Source organism: Symphalangus syndactylus, chromosome 15 (assembly GCF_028878055.3).
Source record: "Symphalangus syndactylus isolate Jambi chromosome 15, NHGRI_mSymSyn1-v2.1_pri, whole genome shotgun sequence".
NCBI lineage: Eukaryota > Metazoa > Chordata > Mammalia > Primates > Hylobatidae > Symphalangus > Symphalangus syndactylus.
Window position 1 is genome coordinate 48752509 of NC_072437.2, and position 18663 is coordinate 48771171.

At 40.7% G+C, this 18663-nt stretch overlaps 1 non-coding gene across 1 annotated transcript; it reads left to right on the forward strand.

Moving 5' to 3' along the window:
- LOC129464305 (U6 spliceosomal RNA) lies at positions 1 to 107 on the forward strand. Its single transcript, XR_008651532.1, has one exon. It is a non-coding gene; the product is annotated as a U6 spliceosomal RNA (small nuclear RNA).
- The last annotated feature ends 18556 nt before the right edge of the window (positions 108 to 18663 follow it).

Genomic DNA, 18663 nt, shown 5'->3' on the forward strand with positions numbered 1-18663 from the left:
GTGCTCGCTTCGGCAGCACATATACTAAAATTGGAACGATACAGAGAAGATTAGCATGGCCCCCGCACAAGGATGACATGCAAATTTGTGAAGCGTTCCATATTTTTAATTGCTTCAAAGAGAATAAAATACCTAGGAATCCAGCTTACAAGGGATGTGAAGGACCTCTTCAAGGAGAACTACAAACCACTGCTCAACGAAATAAAAGAGGACACAAAGAAATGGAAGAACATTCCATGCTCAGGGATAGAAAGAAACAATATCGTGAAAATGGCCATACTGTCCAAGGTAATTTACAGATTCAATGCCATCCCCATCAAGCTACCAATGACTTTCTTCACAGAATCGGAAAAAACTATCTTAAAGTTCATATGGAACCAAAAAAGAGCCCACATTGCCAAGACAATCCTAAACCAAAAGAACAAAGCTGGAGGCATCACGCTACCTGACTTCAAACTATACTACAAGGCTACAGTAACCAAAACAGCATGGTACTGGTACCAAAACAGAGATATAGACCAATGGAACAGAACAGAGCCCTCAGAAATAATACCACACATCTACAACCATCTGATCTTTGACAAACCTGACAAAAACAAGAAATGGGGAAAGGATTCCCTGTTTAATAAGTGGTGCTGGGAAAACTGGCTAGCCATATGTAGAAAGCTGAAACTGGATCCCTTCCTTACATCTTATACAAAAATTAATTCAAGATGGATTAAAGACTTAAATGTTAGACCTAAAATCATAAAAGCCCTAGAAGAAAACCTAGGCAATACCATTCAGGACATAGGCCTGGGCAAGGACTTTATGTCTAAAACACCAAAAGCAGTGGAAACAAAAGCCAAAATTGACAAATGGGATCTAATTAAACTAAAGAGCTTCTGCACAGCAAAATAAACTACCATAGAGTGAACAGGCAACCTACAGAATGGGAGAAAATTTTTGCAATCTACTCATCTGACAAAGGGCTAATATCCAGAATCTACAAAAAACTCAAACAAATTTACAAGAAAAAACAACCCCATCAAAAAGTGGGTGAAGGATATGAACAGACACTTCTCAAAAGAAGACATTTATGCAGCCAACAGACACATGAAAAAATGCTCATCATCACTGGCCATCAGGGAAATGCAAATCAAAACCACAATGAGATACCATCTCACACCAGTTAGAATGGCCATCATTCAAAAGTCAGGAAACAACAGGTGCTGGAGAGGATGTGGAGAAATAGGAACACTTTTACACTGTTGGTGGGACTGTAAACCACTTCAACCATTGTGGAAGACAGTGTGGCAATTCCTCAAGGATCTAGAACTAGAAATACCATTTGACCCAGCCATCCCATTATGGGGTATATACCCAAAGGATTTTAAATCATGCTGCTATAAAGACGCATGCACACATATGTTTGTTGCGGCACTATTCACAACAGCAAAGACTTGGAACCAACCCAAATGTCCCTCAATGATAGACTGGATTAAGAAAATGTGGCACATAGACACCATGGAATATTGTGCAGCCATTAAAAAGGATGAGTTCACGTCCATTGTAGGGACATGGATGAAGCTGGAAACCATCATTCTTAGCAAACTATCGCAAGGACAAAAAACCAAACACCACACGTTCTCACTCATAGGTGGGAACTGAACAGTGAGAACACTTGGACACAGGAAGGGGAACATCACACACCGGGGCCTGTCGTGGGGTGGGGGGAGGGCGTAGGGAAAGCATTAGGAGATATACTTAATGTAAATGACGAGTTAATGGGTGCAGCACACCAACATGGCACATGGATACATATGTAACAAACCTGCACGTTGTGCACATGTACCCTAGAACTTTAAGTATAATTTTAAAAAATAAATAAATAAAGATGGTGCATGTGACAGCCCTAAATAGCAGTCTCAGGAAATCTGTTAAGTGACCCTGTCCATTAGAATAGGGCAGAATTTTTTTTTTAACAGTCCAGAGGTCTTTAACACCTATTGTGCCATGAATTCGTAGGGAATAGGCTCCAGCAGCTCAGACTCCTTCCCATTGGTTCTCACAAAGTGTGCTCCTCTGGGTGGAGCACGCTGGTGCTTCACTTGCACCCAGGTACCTTTCGCTTTGGCTTCTTTTTCTGATAATTTTCCTTCACATGTTTCAAGAAGCTGTCTCAGCTCTTAGAATACTTAATGTGTTCCTAGTTCTCTTGGCAAGAATCTTGCCCTTAACTTGTTTGTTGACAACACTGCCAGCAGCCTGCTAGATAACATTGTAGACTCTTCCAGTTTCGCCATAGTAACACCTGAAGAGTAACCATTCCCTTGATGTCTACAATATCACCTTTCTTGTAGATTTCGCATATACATGGCCAAAGGGACAACTCCATGTTTTCTAAAAGGCCTGCAGAACATATATCAAGTGCCTCTCTTCTTTCCCTTTGTGTTTGTCATTTTGGCGAATTTTCGGAAGATGGCGGTTCCGGCCAAAAGGCCAGAATATTGAGGTATCTTATGGCTCCCCAGAAGCTGAGTGAACATGCATGCATGTTATATCAGAAGCAGTCCACACCATGACCTCCGATTACCTAAAGCAGTAAATCGCCAGATGTACACTTGGAGAGTTATATGAAAAGCCTTCAAAGAGGTCGTTCAGATAATTTTACTTTCACATATGTGGAAAACTGTTTCACCTGTTTTTTTTTAGAGGTGAATCTACCTACTCTTCTACGAGCAAATCGCCTTTTTATTGTAACAGTAATACCTTTATTTTGCATGTACTTTGAGAATTAAAATATCCATGACTACTTAAGTGGAAAACCAGCATATTTCCCCATAGCTATAAAAATAATTAAAATTAAATATGGAATTATATCTTTGCTAGGTATTGTCTTTTAAAACTATGATTCTAACACCTACTTTTCCTTCTATAGAAAAGCAGATGAGCACTGGGCACGGTGGTTCACGCCTGTAATCCCATCAATTTGGGAGGCCGAGGCGGGTGGATCACCTGAGGTCAAGAGTGCGAGACCAGCCTGACCAACATGGTGAAACCCCACCTACTAAAAATACAAAAATTAGCCAGGCATCGTGGTGCACAGCTGTAATCCTAGCTACTCGGGAGGCTGAGTCAGGAGAATCACTTGAACCTGGGAAGCAGAGGTTGCATTCATCTGAGATCATGCCACTGCACTCCAGCCTGGGTGACAGAGCGAGACTCCGTCTCAAAAAAAAAAAAAAAAAAAAAAAACTAAAGCAGATGAGCAAGTGTCAGAACACAACAGAACTGCATTTCCTCTAGATGTCGCCAGAAGGATTAGAAGAGTATTGAAATCAACTTCTTCACTGTGGTATTTAATGCATTTTAAATGCAATGTCCCTGTGTACCACCTCATTTCGTACCCATCCCATACTTTGGAAAACCACTATCTTAGCTAATCCCCAAGATTCCTGTTGGCTGTCATATAATTCAGCAGGCAGCTCAGGCTTTGGTGTCAGACAGGAGGCTTGGACTCGTACCCTCTCCAAGTCTGGCAATAACAACACAACAGCTCACAGCATTGTGAAGATTAAATGGAGATGATGGATATAAAATCCATAGCATCCCACTTGGCACATAGTAGGAGCTTCATAAATGTTCAACTCCACTTTCTTTTGTATAAATTAGACCTACCTAGTAACTTCATTTCAGGAGTGGCTCAGTGGTTGTGAAGTGACATATTTAAGATGTACTTTTCTTTCTTAGACTGAATGTTTTTATAAGTTGTCATTTTAATGTACTCATTTTTGGAAACATATAATGTATTTAAATATAAGCATATACTGTGCTTCTATAGGAAGGAAGATAAAGACACCATACTAATAAAAATGAAAGATTAACATGTAGCTAAATTTTAGTGTCAAGACTTGCATAGCTAATTAGAGAAAGGAGCCCATGGGGATGAGAATGTGTTGGGAGAAGAAGTAAAGATTATGAATAAATTTTAAATCTCTGTTTTCAACATAAAAAGAGCTCGTTGTTCTCAGTTGCTTCTGATAAACCCAAATGGGAATATCCATGGTCTTTGTTCCTGCCGAACACCGAGAACCATCATGTAAAATAGGAGCAAACAGCTGGCTAAATGAAAGCTTCCTTGGAAGTCTACTGATGGAAAACTGTAGGGAGCTAGGGGCAGTCAGAGAAAAAGCTCTGTAAGATTTAATTTAAGCCCTGGATAAACTCTATTCCTGCTTTCACCAGCTTTACCTAATAGAAATGGATTTTATCAATCAAGGCCAAGTTCAAAGACAATGAGAGAGAGGGAGGGAGGGAGGCGTTTTGCATGGAACAAAGACAAAAGTGTTTTAATTTCACAAAACTACCACTCGTGTTAAAATGCAAGACCCTGGGAGCCCTAGGATTTTAGGAAAAACTGGTGTTAACCTGACCTTTCAATGTAGCAGACATTAGCATGACTTAGATACAAATAATTGTGATGAATTATGATGATCCTTGCATTGTTACTTTCATCAGTTTTGGAAAGGTTTGAGAATCTATGTTGAGATTTAGCAGTAAATGTGGTTAACTAGGCAGCCCCCACGGGAACTAATGTGGGAGAGAGAAGAAGCTTTTTTTTTTTTTTTGAGAGGAGTCTTGCTCTGTCGCCCAGGCTAGAGTGCAGTGGCGCAGTCTCGGCTCACTGCAACCTCTGCCTCCCGGGTTCAAGCGATTTTTTTTTTTTTTTTTTTTGATACAGTGTCTCACTCCGTCACCCGGGCTAGAGTGCAATGGCACAATCTTGGCTCACTGCAACCTCTGCCTCCTGGGTTCAAGTGATTCTCCTGCCTCAGCCCCCCAAGTAGCTGGGATTACAGGTGTGAGCCACCACACCTGGCTAATTTTTGTATTTTTAGTAGAGATGGAGTTTTAGCATGTTGGCCAGTCTGGTCTTGAACTCCTGACCTCAGGTGATCTGCCTGCCTTGGCCTCCCAAGTGCTGGGATTATAGGCGTGAGCCACCATGCACAGCCAGAGATGCTTTCTCACTTGGGATTTCTCAGGTCTTCTCCCACTTTCAGCACTATGTGCCAAGCTTTGTTTCTCATAAATGCAGATCAGACATACTGAGACGTTACTTCCCCTTCTGGTTAGCCCCCATCACGCTGGAGAGATGCAAGTCCCAGAGGCACCATTTAACTTGAAGGAATGCAGCCCACTAGACAGCACAGGGTGGTAGGGGAGGGTGGGAGAGCAATGGTCGGGGGGTGACGTCCTTTGAATTGTTTGCTGGTCCCATCACTCCTCTAAGCCACCTAACAAGAAGCCAGATCTTAGCATTGACTAAAGCCCATCTCATGATCCCTGAATAATAGGAACTATAGAGGAAGCACTCCTCTCTTTGGTTTTGCTTGCAGCTTGTCTTCAGCTTCCCATTTCAAAAGTTATTCACTTCCCCTCCTGGTTAGCCTCCATCACTCAGCTGTCAGGCAGCCTGTGCGTTTTTCACAATCTAGCCCAGTAAGTAGATTCTAGACAAATAATGAATTCAGTCTGCACTGTGCTGGAAACAAGGTAGGAAAAGGGTGCTATTACCATAGTTCTTCCAGAAAACCCAACTAGAATTGCCTTTTCATATACTATTTTAATGCGTCTAATTTAACACAGCAGTCATATGATCAAGTCTCACCCTCAAAGCAGGGATAGTCTTTATAACTATTTTCTCTCAGAAAAATTACCGGCTGAATGGGGTGGCTCACGCCTGCAATCCCAACATTTGGGAGGCCAAGATGGGAGGATTGCTTGAAGCAGTTCAAACCAGCCTGCACAACAAAGTAAGAATCCATCTCTACAAAAAGTACAAAAAAATTGGCTGGGCATAGTGGTGTGTGTCTGTAGTCTCAGCTACTCGAGAGACTGAAGCATAAGGATCACTTGAGCCTAGGAATTGGAGGGTGCAGTGAGCTATGATCATGCCACTGCACTCCAGCCTGGGCAACACAGCAAGAACCTGTCTCCAAAACAAAACAAATTGCTATTTTATTTCCATAAAATATTTGAAGCATAAACATAGTCTATAATAAAACAAATAATTGTGTACCTTCTTCACCAATAAAAAATTTTAACAACTTTCCTTATTCACAGTCTAATTTAGGATTATCCAATAAATCAATATTCTAATCATCTTGAAATCACACATCTTATTCACAGTATCTCCCAGATTATCACAACTCTCTTCATCCATATAAAGGTGAACATTGACACCAACTTGTGCAAAATCAATTCCTTATCCCTGGAGCCAGCTCACCCTCAAGGGAATTCCAGCACCTATCACTATGCACAACATCCTTAAAAAAGATATATTGAGTATTCACTACAACAAAGTACAACATGTCATAATAATAAATATTTACTGAATGGATGGCTAAACAATCATATATTGGTAGCAATAATGTTCACATGAACATTTCCTGCTGCAATTACTAGTATCCTTTTTCTCAGTGTGATCTGGGAAAACATACTGTTGACTGTTATTATTCTAGGTTAATGCTCTGCCTATGTCTTTATAATTCCCTAGCTTTCTATCACATGGATTGCCATAAAACTTTGGAGGCATGCCCTCTACAAGTTTATGTGATAGAAGCAAGACAAATCTACTCTCCTCTATTTCTCCCATGAAGCATACTATAAGCTTCAAGAGGGCAGTCATGGTGTCTAGACTGGTGCCTGGCACATAGTAGATGCTCAGTTAAAAAATTTGTGAAAGGTCTAGTTAAATGCCTCTCATTTCCCCCTTTTTATTGATATCAGGGAAGTCTGCAGAGTCACATTTCATATGTTCAGGGAGAAATGGAAAAGAACTAACAATTTGACACCTGCTACATGCCAGACACCAGGCTAGATACCATACATATGTTACACACATTACCTCATATAGTTTTCATAGCAACCTCATAAAGTAGGCATTAATATTCTAGTTTTACCGATGAAGAAATTGAGGTCCAGAGAGATCTGTCGTGAAATAAATATGCGCACATAAAATTCTTCCAGCTGGGTGCAGTGGCTCACACCTGTAATCCTAGCACTTTGGGAGGCTGAGGCAGATGGATCATTTGAGGTCAAAAGTTCGAGACCAGCCTGGCCAACATGGTGAAACTCCATCTATACTAAAAATACAAAAAAATTAGCTGGATGTGGTGGTGCATGCCTGTAGGCTGAGGCAGAAGAATCGCTTGAATCCAGGAGACAGAGGTTGCAGTTAGCCGAGAGCGTGCCACTAAACTCCAAACTGGGCAACAGAGTGAGACTCCGTCTCAAAAAAAAAAAAAAAAAAATCTTCTGCCTCTTGGAACATCTGTTCTTTTCCTATTACTTGACCAAATCAAACTCAGCCTTTGAGAACCAAATTAAAACTGTCAAGAGAAAGTTCTCCATGGAGCTCTTGTATTTCCATCCATCTTCTGAGAAGATGTTGATAGCTTTTGTCCTGGGCTGTCTTTTCAAGGATGTTTGTGTAGCAAACAACCTTGAAACACAGAGATAGTGTCTTTCACCAGGGCATAGGGCAGATTTGTTTTCTGACCAGGATAATGAGTATAATGGCTCCCTCCAGGACAAAGATTGGACAGGTTTGCTAAAAGTCCCCTTTAGAGAATTGAGGTTTCCTTGGCTTGGGGTTCCTCTGCTGTGATACAAACTCACAGCATGTGCAACATCTTGGAGGCTGCGTTTTATCACCCCTATGGGACTTGGAGGACAAGGAGAAAAAATGCGAACATGAAGCTCATGGTGTTTGCTGTGCTGTGAGTAATAAAGTCTTTTGTTTCTGACCCAGGAATCTCTCCTTCTTTGCCAGCATCTATGAAAATGTGGCGATCTAACTTTTCAGCTTACAACTAGGGTAAAATCTAGACTTTTCCACACTTTTCAGATCTTTGTTCTTGACAAAGATCTTCCTCCTTTGGGAAGCCATTTCTAACACACCAGTTTATGGTGGGATGTCTAACACATTGGCAGGAAACACAACATGCTGAATAATGTAAGTATTGGTGAACATTTTTATTGCTTCACACTTGATTATGCTCTTCCAGAGGATAGAGCATAAGTGTTTAGCATTTTTCCTGGAAATAGAAGTTGACTCTCATTTCATTAATTTAACAAAAATATATTTAATGTCTATTAACTATAGAACATTCTGGTCAGAATATTTAAGTAATTATTTCCCTAAATGATGTCTAAGCTCCTTAGAGCACTATCTAATACTTCTTTTTTATCCTTTGCAATTCTTTGTATCTTTCATGATTCTTTATTATTCAACAAATACTTACTGAGCCTCTGCTATATGCAGACAGTATATTCATTGCTGAAAATACAAATGGATAGGACAGTCTTCTCATCCTCAAGGAGTTCATGGAGACAATACATGCAGTACAGGAATAAGCACCATGATAGAAGAAAGAACAGATCATTCCAGGAACACAGAGAGAAAGGCACCCAACAAGGCCTTCATATATGAGGATGGCAGCTAGCTTTTCCACTTCTTGGAATCGTTAACAGCATATATTACCTAGTACATACTGGGGGAAAAAGCTTGATAAAATGAATCAATAATCCAAGCTAGGAAGTTTAGTCAAATCCCAGCTCTGAAATCTATGTATACACCCCAGAATAGCCCATGTAAGAGCTGGCTGGCCTATATTAGAAATGGCTTTTAGTAGGCTCCAGTTCTACATATTTAAAATGATATATGCAGCAAGTGTGTTCATATATTCATTGCCTGGGATAGTACCACAGACTAGACGGATGAACAGCACAGGTTCCCTGTCCTCAAGATGTTCGCAATCAAGTGAGACAGACTCACCAAATTACAACATAGAACTTGGCAGCATGGTGTAATCATTGAACAGGAACTGGAGTTATAGTTAGCAAGCCATGGGAGTTCATTCCACCGGGAACCAAGGGAGGTTTTTGCAAGGGAATTGCCTTTGAGCTGGTATTTAAATGGTTAAAAAAAATACTTCCACAGGCAAAAAACAGAGAGTAAGGCAGCCCTTGAAAAAGCTTGGGCAAATGGGTAGTCTTTAAAAATAAACAACTCACCTCCCCCCAACTAATTAATTAAAAGAGAGTTCCCTCTACCTTTTTCTGTATTTAGTTTCTTTGGCAACATGAGGAATGCTCAAGGTGATCCACAGCTGGTCTACCTGCAGACCAAATCAGAAATAGGGAGAGAATGCAACATTTGGTTTTCTTTTCTTGAGATTTCCAATAAGCCTTTCCTAAATAGTTTGAGACAATAGTATTAAAAAGTATAAATTATGAATCCTCATAGATTTCATTTTTCCACTAGATGGCAGAAAAAGCACTTGTAATGGAAATTACATTGTCATCTATTTAATCAATTCTGCAGACTTTTTTTTAATAAAGGGAGGTATATTTCATTTCAGTTTGAACAGTAGAATACGATTATAGTACAACTGATTATTCCATAACTAATTTAATCATATTAAGCTTAAAATTAAAAAGAAAACTTTAAATTAGTTTGTGTTTATATAAGTACATCTATGTCCAAACATCTCAATTAAGATATAAATGATGGAGTTTCATTGGCTTTAGAATACTACTATACCTCTTTTAATGCAGACCTTTACATAAAAGGTAGTATTTAATATACTTAAAATTAATACAGAATAATTTTTTATGTTACACATGGATTTAATTGGGGGTACAAATGAAGTGTACTTAATTATGATATATTGCAGGTAGGGATAATATAAGTTTAAAAAGTGATAAAATCACCGCTATAAACTCAAAATGTTCTCTTAAAAAAAAAGAAGATAAAAACTGTGAAGACTAGGTAAATATAGCACAAAAGTTAAATACAGTATACAGCTTTTCTTAGCATGCCAGTAATTCTAATGTGTTTTTTTCCATTGTATTTGTGTGCCATTGTCATTTATCAACAGTCATTCTTCAGAGACATCTGTGATTACACTACTTTACTAGGCACTTGAGTAGAGCTGCGTAGACAGTCGTACCCTTACTCTAGTTCATTACCATCAAAGAGAGAATTATTTTATGCACCTACAAGGAGCAAAATGGTGATAAGTGAGTTACACAAAGGAAAATGTGTTAGGAAACAGTAACATAATTTAATAATGTAGTATCAAATTGTAAAATAAAAACCAGTTCAAAGAAACTAAGTCTTTTGTCTTTATTTCAGCGATTGCTTTTGCTACTGTTTATCTTAGAACTGGCTTTCAAAAAAATAGTGAACCATCAGCAAAAAAGGAGGAAAAATAGAGAATGGAAAATGGGAAGTGATGAAATGGAGTAAAGTCCCATCATTCATTCAGTCCACAAACATTTGTTGAATGTTCACTCCAGGTCAGGAATGGTAGTGGGAACAGAGACATGGCTTCTTCTCTTACGATGAAAGTACAATAGAGAGAGTCGGGGAGGGGTAAGCAAATAGAAAGCAGTGAAAGAATTGATGAAATTTCATGATAGTTATGGTGGTGGTGTTACCTGAGCTCACTTCTCTCCCACCTTTGCCTAACTGCCTCCTCACCAACAAAACAAAAAAGTAAAACTCTGGAGTGTGCTGGGAATGCGCACAATCCTCAGGGATCTAGGGAGGGTCTTGTGTTCTGAGAAGGGTGGATGTAAAGCACATCCGTAGTGACTTCCAAGTGGCTTGCTTTCTTCGAGAGTAAGTTATACACAGTCCTGGGGTCTCTGGTTTAGAAAACTCTGTGCTGTGGATGGCAAAGATACTTGATCTTATTTTGAGTCAAGGTGAGTCAATAACTTTCTGGGAATAAGCTGCTCACATTTAAGCTGCTCAGTAAATTAGTTTCCAGGACAATGTAATTTCTGAGTAAATTATCTTCCTTGGCATATTGAGTGGAAGGCTATTTTTCATGCCTGTTTCTTTGTAAAGGCAACTGTGGGTTAAAAACAAATATAAATATTAGAATGAAAGAGAATCTGATCTGTGGTACTCTGTATAAAGAAACATTACATTGGATTGCAGAAGCATTATTTCCTTGCAGAACCAAATTTTAGAAAGTCCTACTGGTCTTATTTCCGGCACCTCAGGTCCTACTGGATGCTAAATGTGGGACCCTGGTCAGTCTGTACTCCAGTTTCTTAAATGACGTATCATCAAGGATTAGACTTTCAGCTTTTTACTGTAAAGAATGGAGGTTGCAGCAGCTCCCTATTCAACTAAAACAAACCGAAAAGAACTCCGGTGCAAAGTCTCAAGGCCGACGCCCTCACCCCAGTGTTTCAGGTCTTCAGCTCTCCTTTTGCTCTCCAAATAAAGAAATAAAAATCTGGGCTTTTTGCATAAATTCTTTCTTGTGTTCTGCCCATCTCAATGGTGTCACTGCAAGTGTCTTTCTATATCTATAACCTGAGCCATAGAGTAACTTCTTTAGGACTGTATGAATGGCTCTCTCGTGCTGACCCAGCTCTGAGGAGACTCTGCCCCCAGCACACTGAGTGGTTTTTGTCTTTCTGCTGAAACCTGGGAAGAATGTGTAGCAGGGCTCCTCTGAGCACAGGACCCTGTGGATCTACACTCAGCACATCTTTAACAGGCTCAGTGCAGTGACAGCTGTGACGAATACCATGGCAATTTCCCAGATAAGATTGTATCCGAGTAGGGGCTACATTTCCTTCAGAGCTGCAGAGGCCATTATTATTCTTTGGAGAGGAATTCTGAGGAGGAAATAGCTGATTTAAATGCCTGCTGTCAGTTGCCAAAGAAATTGTTACAAAATACGGCTATAATGATGTGGAAAACTGCCCATTGCTTTGGATCCCACTTTTTTTGTGTGTTCCCCTCCATTCATCATCTGAGATTTCCCTCTTAGCCAACCAGGTGCATGAAAACTGGTACGCTCGACGAGCCTTCTAACTTGGAGTCTCAGTTTGGGGTTCTGTCGTGTGTTCTTTTTTTTTTTTTTTTTTTTTTTATGGTTAGCCAGCCATTTCTCGTGACCTCTTAAACACTTGTGTGGTCTTCTGAGAAAGTGTTTATCTCAGAAATACTAACCCTTGCCTGGGTTAAATTTCACTTATTCAACAAGTACTTGTTGAGTGCCCATTATTTTTCCACACATGTGAGGGCAGCATAAGGTAGTGGTTTGGAGCCAGGTTTCTGGAGTCAAACTGCCTAGATAATAGCCCTGGCTCCACCAGGATGACTAGTTGTGTGATTTTGTTGTGTGATGTTAATATGAATAAAAATAATAATGGCTCACAGTAGGTGTTCATTAATATGTTCACTGCATCTGTAAATAAGAACATTATTACCATCAAGAAATTTAGGCCAGACGCAGTGGCTCACGCCTGTAATCTTAGCATTTTGGGAGGCTGAGGCAGGCAGATCACTTGAGGCCAGGAATTTAAGACCAGCTTGGCCAACATGGTAAAACCCTGTCTTTACTAAAAATATAAAAATTAGCCTACTGTGGTGGCACATGCCTGTAACCCCAGCTACTTGGGAGGCTGAGGCATGAGAATTGCTTGAACCCAGGAGGTGGAGGTTGCAGTGAGCTGAGATAACCCCACTGCACTCCAGCCTGGGCGACAGAGGAAGACACTGTTTCCAAAAAAAAAAAAAAAAGAAAAGGAAAAAAAAGAAAGGTGTCATCTAAGGTCTAAGACAGGACACGTACAGGAATAATATAAAACAAGATAACATTTCCCAGGGTGGCCTACAAAAACCTTGAACCAACAAACAAAAAGCTTGAAGCAAAAAAAGAAAAAGTAAAGGTTGACAGATTTAACAATATAACAGTTTCAAACTTCTGGACAGACATAAAAGTGTCATAAAAATCTACAGAAAGCAAAACAGAATAAAAAAACTTGTCATACCTATGGCTGACAAATGGTTAATGTCCTGCTTGTAGGACAATTAGGAAGAGGATATATACTTGGGAGAAGTTGGAGGGAAACGTTAGAGTCCCAGAGGAGGAGGTTGATTACAAGCTTAGGTGTTTGAATTTAATTTGATGAAAAAGAGTCATCAAAGTTTTCTAGAATCAGTATTGTTTCTAAGGAAGATTAATCTGGTAGCTGCATAGTGGGTTGGCTGGAGAATAAAGACTAGTAAAGACTAGGATGCTGGCAAGATCAGGTGAAAGATAGTTTCAGCTTCTCCTGGAAATTTAAAGGAGAGAATGGTTACAGACATTCGCTTGGGTCGAAAAACAGTAATGCCTGAGATTTTTCTGAGGTTTTAGAGCCCAAGTAATTGGAAAGATAGTCATTAGCAGAGTTAAGGCAGATAGGAATAAAAACAGGTTTTGGGGGAGGCCAATGATTTTCTTTCTGAAACCGCATGAGTGTGAGCTGTTAGCTTTAAAATTAGAGAAAGAGAGGTTAACACTTGGAAATGCAGATTTGGAGCTCTAATGTAAATGTAAACCAAGAAATATAGAATTAGGATCCATCTGAATAGAAGTTGAGGTCAAAAACATAGATAAAATTACAGAAGTATTTTTACTGAGTGAAAATCTAGGCTTAAAGACCATGGCAGGAAAGGAAATGCTGAAAATACAGATTCCTGAACCCTATTCATACGGATTGTATTAGTCAGGGTTCTCTAGAGGGACAGAAGTAATAGGATAGATAGATATATATAAAGGGGAGTTTATTAAGTATTAATTTACATGATCACAAGTTCCCACAATAGGCTGTCTGCAAGCTGAGGAGCAAGGAGAGCCAGTCCGAGTCCCAAAACTGAAGAACCTGGAGTCTGATATTTGAGGCCAGGAAGCATCCAGCACAGGAGAAAGATGTAGGCTGGGAGGCTAGGCCAGTCTAATCTTTTCATGTTTTTCTGCCTGCTTTATATTCTAGCTACACTGGCAGCTACACTGGCAGCTACACTGGCAGCTGATTAGATGGTACCCAGATTAAGGGTGGGTCTGCCTTTCCCAGCCTACTGACTCAAATGTTATCCTCCTTTGGCAACACTCTCACACACACACCCAGGATCAATACTTTGCATCCTTCAATCCAATCAAGTTGACAGTATTAACCATCACATCTACTGAATCAGAATTTTGGAATAAGGACTCTATATTTTTAATAAGCTGCCAATATTTTTCTCATAATCATTAAAGTTTGAGACTCAGCCTCAGGACTTGAAAGATGCTGAGGAAAAATAAAGGTGGTTAAAAGGTAGCAAGTAAATCTGGGTGGTGTAGCCAAGAAGGGAGTTATACAGTACAGGTATCAAATCTTTAATTGGCTCATGGAAGAAAGGAATAGAGGCTTTTGATTTGGATATTAGGAAGCAATTAGATGCCTTCCTTCCTGTTTTAGTCTATTCAGGCTTCTATAACAGAGTATCATAGACTGGGTGGCTCATAAACAACAGAAATTTATTTCTCATGCTTCTGGAGGCTAGGAAGTCCAGGATCAAGGTGCCAACAGATTCTGGAGTCTGATAAGGGCCCTCTTCTCCCTGTGTCCTCACAGGATGGAGGGGTGAATGAGCTCCCTCAGGCCTCTTTTATGTGGGTACTAATTTCAATAATGAAGGCACATCCCTCATGACCTAATCACCTCCCAAAGGCCCAACCTCTTAATACCATCATCTTGGAGGTTAGGATTTAACATTTGAGTTTTGGAGAACACAAACATTCAGATCATAGCACCAACTGACTGAGAAATTGCAAAGGAGTGGGAAGATGATCTTAACAGGTGTATGTATGTTAGGGGAGACTGAGGGTGTTGGTTTACTTTCTTTTCTCCTTTTTCACATTGCCTTGGTATAATCATAACTTGCCCATTTTCCATGGAAATCAGCTGCCACAGCCAGGACCACTCAGACCCAGGGGTGATAATCTGCAGGTCAAGATAAAATCAGGTATGTACTGACCAGCCTTTGGTCATTCACTCGTCATTCCTCCCCTGGCACATTCCCAAGGCTTCTGGGTCTCTAATTGCAGAGAATATTTGCTCCCAATTCTGCCCTGACCAGAGGAACTGCTTGGTGGGTGACAGTAAACCAATGTGTTAGGTCATTCTTGCATCACTATAAAGAAATATCTGACACTGAATAATTTATTTTTAAACAGAAGTTTAATTGCCTCATGGTTCTGCAGGCTTTACAAGCATAGCATGGCATCTGCTCAGCTTCTGGGGAGGCCTCAGGGCGCTTTTACTCATGGAAGAAGGTAAAGCAGGAGCTTTCATGTCATATGGTGAAAGGAGAAGTAAGAGAGAGAGTGTGGGGGGTCAGGAGGAGCTGCCACACACCTTTAAATGATCAGATCTCGTGTGAACTGAGAGTGAGAGTTCACTGATTACCAAGGGGATGGCCCAAGCCATCCATGAGGGATCTGCCTCCATGATCCAAACACCTCCCACCAGGCTCCATATCCAATACTGGGGATTACATTTTAACATGAGATTTGGGCAGGGACAAATACCCAAACTATATCCTTCTGCCCCGAACCAACCTCAAATCTCATGATTTTCTCAAATGGCAAAATACAATCACATCTTCCAAATAGTCTCCCAAAGTCTTAATTCATTTCAGCACTAACTCAAAAGTCCAAAGTCCCTTCTGAGACAAGGCAAGTCCCTTACACCTATGAGCATGTAGAATCAAAAACAAGTTATTTACTTCCAAGATATAATGGGGGTATAGGCATTGAGTAACCATTTTCATTCCAAAAGGGATAAATCAGCCAAAAGAAAAGAGATATAGACCCCATGCAAGTTTGAAACCTAGCAGGTCTGTCATTAAATCTTAAAGCTCCAAAATAATCTCCTTTCACTCCATGTTCCACAACCAGGGCATGCTGGTGCAAAAAGTGGGCTCTCAAGCCTTGTGCAGCTTTGCCCCTGTGGCTTTGCAGGGTTCAGCTGCTCTCAAAGGTTGTTGAGTGCCTGCAGCTTTTCTGGGTGCAGAGGGCAAGCTGCCAGTGGATCTACCATTCTGGGGTCTGGAGGACAGTGGTCCCCTTCTCACACCTCCACTAAGCAGTGCCCCGGTGGGGACTCTGTGTGGGGCCTCCATTTCCCCTCCACAGTGCCTTAGTGGAGGTTCTCCATGAGGGCTGTGCCCCTGCAGGAGGCTTCTGCCTGGGCACCTAGGCTTTTTCATATATCTTCTGAAATGTATATGGAGGCTGCCAAGCCTCATTCAGTCTTGCACTGTATGCCTACAGACTTAACATCACATGGAAGCCATCAAGGTGAAGAGCTCACACCCTCTGAAGCAGCAGCCTGAGCTGTATCTGGGAAACTTTGAGCCACAAATCGAGCCAAGGGGTCAGGATGCAGGGAGCAATTTCCCAAGGCTGCACAGGGCAGTGAGGCCCTGGGTCTGGCCCACAAAACCATTCTTTCCTCCTAGACCTCAGGGCCTGTGATGGGAAGGGCTGCCATGTAAATCTCCAAAATGCCTTCCAGACGTTTTTCCCATTGTCTTGGCTATTAGCACTTGGCTGTCTTTTAGTTATGCAGATTTCTCTAGCAAGTGCTTGCTTCACAGCCAGCTTGAATTCCTCTCCCCAAAAAACTTTTTCTTTCTCTGCCATGTGACTAGGCTGCAAATTTTCTAAGCTTTTATGCTCTGCTTTCTGTTTAACTATAAATTCCAACTTTAAGTCATTTCTTTGCTCAGGCATATGAGTGTAGGTTATTAGAAGGAGCCAGGCCTCATGTTAAATATTTTGCTGCTTGGAAATTTCTTCTGCCAGATGCTATAAATCATCACTCTTTAGTTCAAACTTCCACAGATCCCTAGGGAATGAACACAACACAGCCAGGTTCTTTGCTAAGGCATAACAAGGGTGACCTTTGTTCTAGTTCCCAACAAGTTCCTCATTTCCATTTGAGACTTCAGCAGCTTGGACTTCACTCTTGATATAACTATCAGCATTTTGTTTACAACCATTTAACCAGTCTCAGAAAGTCCAAACTTTCCCTCAACTTCCTGTCTTCTTCTAAGGCCTCCACATTCTTCCAACCTCTACCTGTTACCTGGTTCCAAAGTTGCTTCCACATTTTCAGGCATCTTCATAGCAAGGCCCCACTCCTGGTTAGCAACTTTCTGCATTATGCCATTCTTTTATTGCTATAAAGAAATACCTGAGACTGGGTAATTTATAAAGAAAAGAGGTTTAATTGGCTCATGGTTCTGTAGGCTTTACAGGAAGCGTGGTGCTGGCATCTGTTCAGCTTCTGTAGAGGCCTCAGGAAGCTTACAATTATCGAAAAAGGTAGAAGGGAGGCAGGGACATCACATGGCCAGAGCAGGAGCAAGAGAGGTGGAAGGAAGTGCCACACACTTTTAAACAACAAGATCTCTCAAGAACTCTCTCACTATCATGAGGACAGCACCAAGGAGACGGTACTAAACCATTCATGAGAAATCCACAGCCATGGTTCAATCACTCCCAGAAGACCCCACCTACAATACTGGGGATTACAATTCAACATGAGATTTGGGCAGGGACAAATATACAAACTATATCCACCAGTATTCTTAGCAGTGGTTTTGTGGTGTGTTAGTTATATGGTTTGGCTCTGTATCCCCACCCAAATTTTACCTTGAATTGTAATAATTCCCACATGTCAAGGGCAGGACCAGGTGGAGATAATTGAATCATGGGGTGGTTTTCCCCATACTTTTCTCATTATAGTGATTGAGTTCTCACAAGATCTGATGTTTTTATAAAGGGCTTCCCCCTTCACTCAGCACCCATTCTCTCTACTGCTACCCTGTGAAGAGGTGCCTCTGCTGTAATTATAAGTTTCCTGAGGACTCCCCAGCCATGAGGAACTGTAAGTCAATTAAGACTCTTGCCTTTAAAATTACCGTCTCAGGTATTTCTTCATAGCAGAGTGAGAATGGACTAATGGAGTTAGGCTCTGCTACAGTTTGGTTTGTTTGACCCTGCCAAGCCTCATGTTGAAATTAGATCCCAATGTTGGAGGTGGGGACCTATTGGGAGGTGTTTCAATCATGGGGGCAGATTTCTCATAAATGGCTGGTGCAGTCCTCATGGTAAAAAGCGAGTTCTTACTCTATTAGTTCACTCAAGAACTGGTTGTTAATAAGAGCCTGTTACCTCCCACCTCTCTCTCTCTACATGATCTCTGCAAACACTGGCTCCCTTCTGCTGTGAGTTGATGCAGCCTGAAGCCCTCACCAGAGGCTGAGCAGATGTCATTGCTGTGCTTCTTGTATAGCCTGCAGAATAGTGAGCCAAATAAACCTCTTTTCTTTATAAATTATGCAGCCTCAGGTATTTCTTTATAGCAGCACAAATAGACTAAGGCTCTCAGCGCAAATGGATATGTAATATTATTTTTGAAATTTGACTTACCCATTTCTAATTAAATAATTTGAAGAAATGATTCTGAAATTTTTTGGGTTTTATTTTTTAAAGAAAAGAGCTCATAATTTAGCTCACAATTCTGGAAGTCCAATACCATGGCACCAGCATCGGGTCAGGACCTTCATGTTGCATCATAACTTGTCAGAGGGCATCACATAATGAGAGGGCAAGAGCCTGAAGTTTTTTTGATACATGATTAATGGCTGCCATAACTGAAATAACTCACAAAGATACTAGCTGGTAATTGCAGATGTGTAGTGCTTATTTGAAATCATGGTATGTGTTTTTAAACCCCAATAAAAAATGATGTAGAGGTTGCACT